Below are 8,732 nucleotides of genomic sequence, written 5' to 3'. Positions count from 1 at the left end.
GCAGCCTTGGCACAATGGTGGGTTGCCTCATCTTTTGTTTCTTGAATGCTCAGGTGGTTCCAAGGACTGGGTCATTGGTCCAGGTATTGGTGTTTATGGTTTGGTCAGTCAGAAGGAGCTATTTTTGGACCTTCTGCCATTGTCTCTCAAGCACCCTCATTCATCCCCATTCATTCAGGAACCAAGTTACATAGGAGGGGTAGGTATGAGTCATAGGTTACACAACAGGGCATGGGGGCAAGATAAAGACTTGACAAACAAAATGGAAACTTGACATGACTTATGCTGACTTACATTTGCAGGCCTAAATCATATAGTATCGGTAAAACAGTAATATGAACAGTAAAAATCAATATAAACATAATAATTATACAATATAAAGGAGACAAAACCCCCAAACAAATACAACTTGCTACCAAAATAAAATGCTGAAGCTTATCCTATGTCATAGCTCACTTATACTTATTTATACGGAATAGAGAGGCAGAGATAAAGTCAGAAATGGTTGGGGAAGGGGAGGAAATGCATTTTAAAATTAAAAGAAAGAAAAACTGGGGGTTTTGCTATAAACTGGTTCCATTCCTACACATATTACTCTATGTAATCTCTCTTAGCTGTCTTTGAAAACCCCACACACAGTTACTTGGGGGAAACCTACATTTCTAAGCATTTTTATCAGTGTCATCTTGACATCTTTGTTTCTCAGGCTATAGATGATGGGGTTTAACATAGGGGTGATAACAGTGTAGAAAAGAGAGAGCACCTTGTTTAGCTCAGGGGAGCGGAAGGAGCTGGGCTGCATGTACCTGAAGAAAGCAGTACCATAGAACAAAGCGACCACGAGCAGGTGGGAGAAGCAGGTGGAGAAGGCCTTTTGTCTGCCCATTGAAGAATTGATCTTGAGAATGGCAGCCAGGATGTGCACATAGGAAACAAAAATGAAGGTGATAGGAGCCAGGAGAGTGAACAGACACCCCACCTGGGTGACTAGTTCAATCAGTTGCGTATCAGAACAAGCCAGCCTCAACACAGCAGGCATCTCACAGAAGAAGTGGTTGATCACATTGGGGCCACAGAATGGCAGCCTCCATGTCAGGATAGTATGGGGTACTGGCAGTATAAGGCCACAGCCCCATGAAGCCACAGCTAGTGTGATACATGTCCTCTGGCTCATAACTACTCTGTAATTCAGTGGAAGACGTATAGCTGCATATCGGTCATATGCCATGACTGCAAGGAGGATGCATTCTGTGGTTGCTAAGGCCAGAAACAGGTACATCTGGGCTGCACAACCAACCAGTGATATAGTTCTTCTCTGAAATAGGAAGTTGGACAGCAAGTGGAAGATTGTGCTGGAAGAGTAACAGATATCTAAGAGAGAGAGATTACTGAGGAAGAAGTACATGGGTGTATGGAGGTGAGGATCCAGGCAGATAAGGAAGAAAATGATAAGGTTTCCCAGCAGGGTTATGATATACATGATGGAGAAGAGACCAAGGAGGAAGAACTGCATCTTCGGGTTACTGGAGAGGCCTGCAAGGATGAATTCTGTCACCAGAGTCTGATTTTTCATTTCTGTTCACATCCATATTTCTTGCTCTAAGAATAAATAGAAAAATAATTAAATATATCAGGAAGCAGTATGTAAGGTAGTTAAAGGCATGGTTTTAGGGAACCCACATGGTCATCTGAGAAACCAATAAAGCAAGCCAAGACACCCTGTTTTCCTATTTATTATTTTTTGAACAGATATCCATATCCGCATTTTTGGATGCTAACGCAAAATACTTGGTCTGAAAAGTTTAAATTCCTGTTAATCTATGCATTTAAATGAAATGGAAATAGCATATTTTTTATGCATTGTATAAATGCCTTAGGCCTGGTTTTCCTGTATCTGTAAACCTCAGAGTAGGTAGTGCTGAACAGAATGATTTTTTGCACAAAATGAGGTAACTTTTTTATTTTGTTTAAAGTCCCAGATCAATACAATTTCAACACAAATTCTGGGTTTTGGATGAGGGGAGAAAGGCAGAATCTCATAAATATTAATTTATTATTATTTACATTTTCTTGTGGAAAATTGAAAATGTTCTCTGACAATAGGAATTTCCATGAGTTCACACCAGAGAAAAAGAGATCAAATGAATTGATTTGGGGTGGGGGGGGGGGGGAAACGGGGAGGGGGTTCCACTCGTGATCCACCCATGGGATCTCACTTCCCATCTGCTTGATGTGGAGAACAGCAAGGCAGTTCTAGTTCCACCTTGAATGTTGCAACTTGAAAGGAATAAAACTAAATAAGAAACAGGAAATAATACATATTGTGTTTGTATAGCAGTGTATTTAGTATATAGACTTAGGGCCTTGTTACATGTTATACTTGTAACAACAAGCTGCTCAAATGTTATCTGGTGCTAGCACTAGCTTGAGTTTGGGGTAGTCACACCTTATGGCTAAAAAACTTCCCTGACTGTCCACCACCTGCATTTCTCTGACTTGTTTCTAATGGCTGTTGAGCAGGGGCTGGACTCAGAGCAACAGCTATGAGTTGTTACTTGTAGGCCGAGGAAGACTTGTATCCCTGCTCTAGGTGGGGATGTCTGAGGGGTGGGTTGGAGCAGGGAAGAACATGAAAAACAGGGAGGTGGAGAGTTAATAGTATGGAGGTGAGGAATGAAATGGGAGGTAGGGGAAGGGTGATTAAATGAAGGGAATCAGGACTGAAGGATAAAATAAGAAGAAATTAAATAAATAAATAAATAAAAATAAATAAAGGGATTTGGCATTGTGGTGTACAAGGTGCTGGTTGTGTGTTTATGCCTCCTGGAGTGGCTGGGAGGTGGGAGTAGTGAGGGATGGCACTTTTGGGGATTTACTGCCCCTGCCCCAAGAAGGAAGTCCCAGCTCATGGGGACAAACCTGGCTCCCTACCTAATTCTGCCCACTCCCCCAACCCCTCTCCTGGACCCATCCATCCTCTGGAATCTGGTATGTTCTCTGCAGGATGTTTGCATGGGGTCACACCCCTGGGTGGGGGGGAAGGTCACACCTATGGGAGCTGGAGGGGAGTTGTCTTGGTGACCAAACCCTCCTGGAAACCTCATTCAGGGGGTGGAAAGTTTGTCCACAAAGAACAGGAGGGCAGGGAAGGAAAACTTCTTCCTGGGATGCTGGAAGACTGAAATGTGGGAGGCTGATTTCTGGGGACTGGCCACACATTAATGGACCATGAGCTGTGTAACTTGGATCAAGGATAAACCTGCCCTGGAGAGGCTTAACTTTAAGCCACCTAAAGTGTTCTTAAAATTAGTTTCACATGTTAATGTGTGAACAATGTAGGGGTTAAGAGCTCCAGGAGCCACCAAAAATTACCATGTAAGAAGGCCCTTATTTGTATCTGTTAAGGACAAATGTGTCTGTCAAGGACAAAGAGCTAGCTTGGGATTTAGAGCTAATCTATTTTTGTACTCATGTTTGATTCTGCAGTATATGTTTCTTATTATTAATAGCAATCTACTGAGGATCTTGAAAGTTTTTAAGGCTTAAATTTCAAAGAGCTGCACTTTTACAACTTCTTGGAGAAATGAGTTAAAGGCTTGTGGACAAGGGCAACATGTAGGGGGTGCACGCGGATGCATATGCACCCCCTGACCGTGGCAGTGCACCCTCTACAAAAAGGCACCACCAACACTGCTGGTGGCACCTGCGGGCAGTTGCTGCTCTCCACCCGACCACCAGCAGCATCTGTGGGTGGCCCGCAATCCCTGGCCACCACCAATGCCACTGGCAGTGACTGCGGGTGGTCACTGACGCTTGGTCAGTGCTTGCCACCCCGCTCCCCACCGCCGACAGTGCTAGCGATGTCTGTGGGAGCTCCCCCGCTTAGCACCACCACGCTTACGCCACTGTGCCCCACCAGCTGCTGGGGGCATGAGTCATTCATGCTTGTGGATGCTCAGTATCCTTGGATATCAGACTCTTATATTTAATTTACTTTATGGCACTTTAAATAAGTGATTCTTAATACTCAACACTAGGGCTGTGCGAGGCTTCAGACAGAGCTTCAGATCCGGAGAAGCTTTGGATGCTTCGGCATATGAAGCAGCATGTATGAATCAAAGAGCTGGTTTTGTTAGGATTTCCAAAGTGGTTCGGAGATTCTGAAGTGCTTCGGAGCCACTTCGGAGATCCAGCCATAGGGTATAATGGGGAAACAATTAAATATCTATAACTTTGTTGTTTTTTGTCTTATTTGGGTAATATTTGCAGAGATTGTAGTCCCCATGGAGATCATGAAGTCTGCCAAGTTTCAAGAAGATTGGTGTAGAGACTCAGGGGGAATTGCACCCCAAATTCTTGAAAGCAAAACTGATGTCACGTGTATGTGTTACATCACAGGGGGGTGAAAAATACAGGAGTGGTGGCCCTCGATAAGGCCACATATCCTGCCAAGCTTCAAGAAGATCAGTGCAGGGGATTGGGGGGAACTCCACCTCAAGCCACGGACAATCAAAACTCATACCATGGGTGACACTGTGTGTGTTAAGGTGCAGCAAGGTGAAAGCTGCAGGGATGGTAGCCCTTGGTGAGGCCACAAAGCCTGCCAAGTTTCAAGAAGATTTGGGGGGGAACTGCACCTCAAGCCACGGACAATCAAAACTCATACCATGGGTGACACTGTGTGTGTTAAGGTGCAGCAAGGTGAAAGCTGCAGGGATGGTAGCCCCTGCTGCAGCCATGAAGCCTGCCAGCTGTCATGGAGATCGGTGCAGGGCTTCTGGGTTCTGGGGCCCTGCATCTCTAGCTGCTGACAGGCAAAACTCATGCCATGGGTGCTTGTGCAACTGACTGTCTCTGTCCTGAGGCGTGGGAGACACTACTGCAGGCCTGGCTGCTAAGCTACTGTGTTACCAGTTACTAATCAGCCATGATTCACTCAGAGACCAGCTTAATACACAGTACCTAGCTAATGTAGCCAATTAATTACCATCAATTAACACCTACAAAAGCAGAAAATAAGGAGAGGAAATAATCAAGACAACAATCAAGTGCCCCAAGACAGAGATAGTCGGTTGCACAGGCACCCATGGCACAAATTTTGTCTGTCAGCAGCTAGAGGTGCAGTGCCCCAGAATCCCTGCACTGATCTCCTCAACAGCTGGCAGGCTTCATGGCTGCAGTAGGGGCCACCATACCTGCAGCATTCAACCTGCTGCGCCTTAACACACAGTGTCACCCATGTCATGAGTTTTGCTTGTCCACAGCTAGAGGTGCAGTTTCCCCCAAACCCCTGCACCGATGCTCTTGAAACTTGGCACAATTTTTGGCCTCACCAGGAGCTACCACCTCTGCAGTTTTGATTCCCCTGTATTGTAACACATAGATGTGACATGAGTTTTGCTTTCATGAATTTGGGGTACAGTTCCTCCCAAACCCCTGCACCTATCTTCTTGAAGCTTGGCAGACTTCATGCTCTCAGCAGGGGCTACTACCCCTGCAAGTGTAATCCAAATCAGACCAAAAAAATGAAGTTATAGATATTTCATTGATTCCCCATTATACCCTATGGCCGGATCTCCAAGGTGGCTCCAAAGCTTCGGAGTCGCTTCAGCCGGATCAAAGGAAAAACCCGGTATGGAGCTCTGGATCAGATCGCTAACATCTGAAGTGGCCAGATCCAAAGCTGGATTGGATTGCTGCTGCCTCGCACAAGCCTACTCAAGACACCCTCAAGATATTCCTTAGAAACTTCATGCTCTCAGCTTTCACTCATTTTTTTCAGCATAGAAATGAGTAGAGCAATTCTGCTGCTGCAGCAAACTTGGGAGGACTTCAACAGGTTTCAGAATATGTTTGACACTATGGATTCCCATTGAAAATCTTTAGCTTTATTGTGTAAACCATGGGTTGGTGTACAAACATTGAGCACCATCCTGTGACATCCTCAAGAAAATCTTGTGACATCCTTTTAGAGAATCAGCACTTTAAAATTATTATTGATTTCAAGGGTGTTTTAAATAATGACCATAAATAAAGCTACAATTTTGAAAGCTTTCTTTATATAATATTTAAAATTAAAATCCATTTAATTTTACCAGACATTCAAATTTCACTGTATGTAGTTTTGAAATAATTTCAGTCTCTATAGAAATGGGTTTAAAGTGCTAGTTTGAAGTTAGGCAGATGGTAGGACAGAGTAGCACCTCAAAAAGCCAATTGGTTCATAGAAGAATGTGATTTTGTAGGAACGAGCCTACTTTGCCAGATGCTTGGAAAGGATTTCTTTGAAGAAAGGATTTAAGAGAGAGACAAATTTAAGTAAAAAGGAAATGGGCAGAAGTGGGACACTGCTGAGAAAGGCAAAATGGGGGTTGAGAAAGTCAATAGGGATAAAGCAAGCAAATTAATACATTGAGAGACATAGAAATAAAAAGCTAGTCCAGGTAATGGGAAAAGATCCATAATTTCTGATGAGACTATATTTAACACAATCCAGTCTGTGTGTTTTTTGTTCTGCAATTTGTTAGCAACAGACTATTTAACTCCGATTCACACACAGTCATAGTAATCAGGACTGGATATGGGACAAGATCCCTCCTGTGCCCCCTCCTGAATACAGAAGACATTATCAGTGAACCAAGCCACATAGAATATAACATCTGGGGTTCATACACCTGCCCCTACAGCAACATCACATATACCATCAACATCAGAAAGATTTGCTTCAGTGTACCACAGGAAAGGAACAAGGCACCACTAATCCCAAGAGTCTTTTAAATGTTAGAGGAAAATACTTTTTGTGTAAAATATACAATTATGATCCAAGAAAAAGTGTTTTAAAGGGGGAACAAAATTTCTGTTCCAACCTAACCTGGGGAAAAATCCCTAAACCTTGGCATCTTCTAACCCTCCCCCGCCCCCCGACATTTTCTATTAACTGGACTTCAAATCATCTCTACCAAAAATGATCATCAATGCTTTTCCAAAATTGTAGTATAACCAGTTAATACTTTTATCTCTCACAAGTTGGTATGCCCTTTTTTCACAAACCGCTTTAGTGAAGTCACTATTTTCCTTCATATTATATGCATAAAAAGATGGACTAAAAAGTGCTTGGGCTGAAACATTTGCTTTACGGCCACATGAAAATGAAGAGCAGTATCAAGTATGAAACACAGAAAGAGGAGAAAAAGAGAAAATAGAGGGAGAAAGAGCAAGCAGAGATACAAACTTTAAAATCTTTCCTATACAACTAAATACGATAAATTTTCTTTTTAGAAATTGATGATTTTCCAACACTCAAACTATGTGCTGAAAGGTGTTATTTTGATAACTCTTTTTATTTAAAATAGAGAAAAGTTACGAATTTACTTTACAAAATCAAAAATAATAAAAGGTAAAAAGTGTAATTTATGATTCAAAATGCCTTTTTCAGTTTTTCAGGCAAGGTTCTTTGAGTAGATGTAATATCTTTTATTAGACCAACTGAGTAGTTGGGAAAAAAAAGTTCTAAGCAAGCTTTTGAGTGCAGTCGCTCTTCTTCAGGCATAGGAAGTCTGCTGTTCTGAGACTCCAAGGAATGAGAGAAGCTAAAAGTGTTTTCAATTTTAGCACACTAGGAAAACAAATTTTAAAATTGGCAAATATAAGTGGATGGCTTGAAATTGCTGAGAAACACCATCATGTTGATTGACACTATTTTTTTTGTTTATTTTTTCATTCCAATAGGTTACAGAAAAAATTCATAATACTGAAAAAGAACAAACACAAAATAAAACAAAACCTTAATTACTTCAACTTACTACTGCTCAGTGCCTGTACCCAGGCTGTCCATTATTAGTGTTGCTATTCCAGGTTAAGCCACAAGTTTTTCCTTCTAAAGTCACACTGGAATGATCCAGAGTAGCTGACCTACTCCTACCTCATTCACTTTCTAATTTCTTCCTGTTTTCAGTTCATCCTAAACCACTAGCATGCCCCCACATAAGACTGCTTACTAACCTCCCATATGAGGACTGTTCCCTTTTCCATCTCTGAAGGAAACATCATAAATTAGGCAACAGTATTTAATACCAGCCTCATTTTCCTTAGAGATTTCAGTTGCTGAGTGTCAGGATGCAACACAATAAGGAAACACTAAGATGCATTAGAAACCTAGAACATAAACACCTTTTGAAACAAAGTTGAAAGGAAAAATACACTTTATCTACTCAAAGTAAATTTCAAAGTGAAACAGCAAATAGATCCATAAGTGATAAAAACTTTTCCTTCTACATTCAAATCCACCAATAAGGTCCCAAGTTTATGGTGTACACAGCTGGTGTATACTGATGCTGCTTTATTTGAGTAAGCAAACAAGATAACTTATTGCAATAAATGTCACTGCTACAGAATCAGTGGAGCTGGATTTTCACTTGGCAGATAATAGGATCAGTACAGATATGTTGTTATACAATGATTTGATGATCTGCTACTCAGTATCAAAGACAAAGTGTTAAAAGGTCTCCTTGGAATAGTATACTGTTACAGTGTTTTTGACTCAGTTTTCATATTGCATCCACTCTCCAAATTGCAGGTGTCTATATTTTAATTTTTTACTGGTTAATCTTGTAGATTCTCCGTTGGACAAATTCCTCAACATGATGCTTTTCATATGATAAAGGTTAATAAAGCAGGTTTCAATTGTTTCTCAAAATGTTTTTGAGAAAAAGAAAGAAAAAAAAGGACTTTTT

General features: G+C 41.6%; 1 pseudogene; it reads right to left on the bottom strand.

Annotated features, from left to right (window-relative positions):
* Window positions 1-610: 610 nt before the first annotated feature.
* LOC102382994 lies at window positions 611-1,585 on the bottom strand (annotated as a pseudogene).
* Between the last annotated feature and the right edge of the window lie 7,147 nt (window positions 1,586-8,732).

The sequence above is a fragment of the Alligator sinensis genome, unplaced genomic scaffold (assembly GCF_000455745.1).
Source record: "Alligator sinensis unplaced genomic scaffold, ASM45574v1 scaffold186_1, whole genome shotgun sequence".
NCBI lineage: Eukaryota > Metazoa > Chordata > Crocodylia > Alligatoridae > Alligator > Alligator sinensis.
Note: the sequence above shows the minus strand (reverse complement) of the source record. Positions and strands in the feature narration are given on the sequence as shown.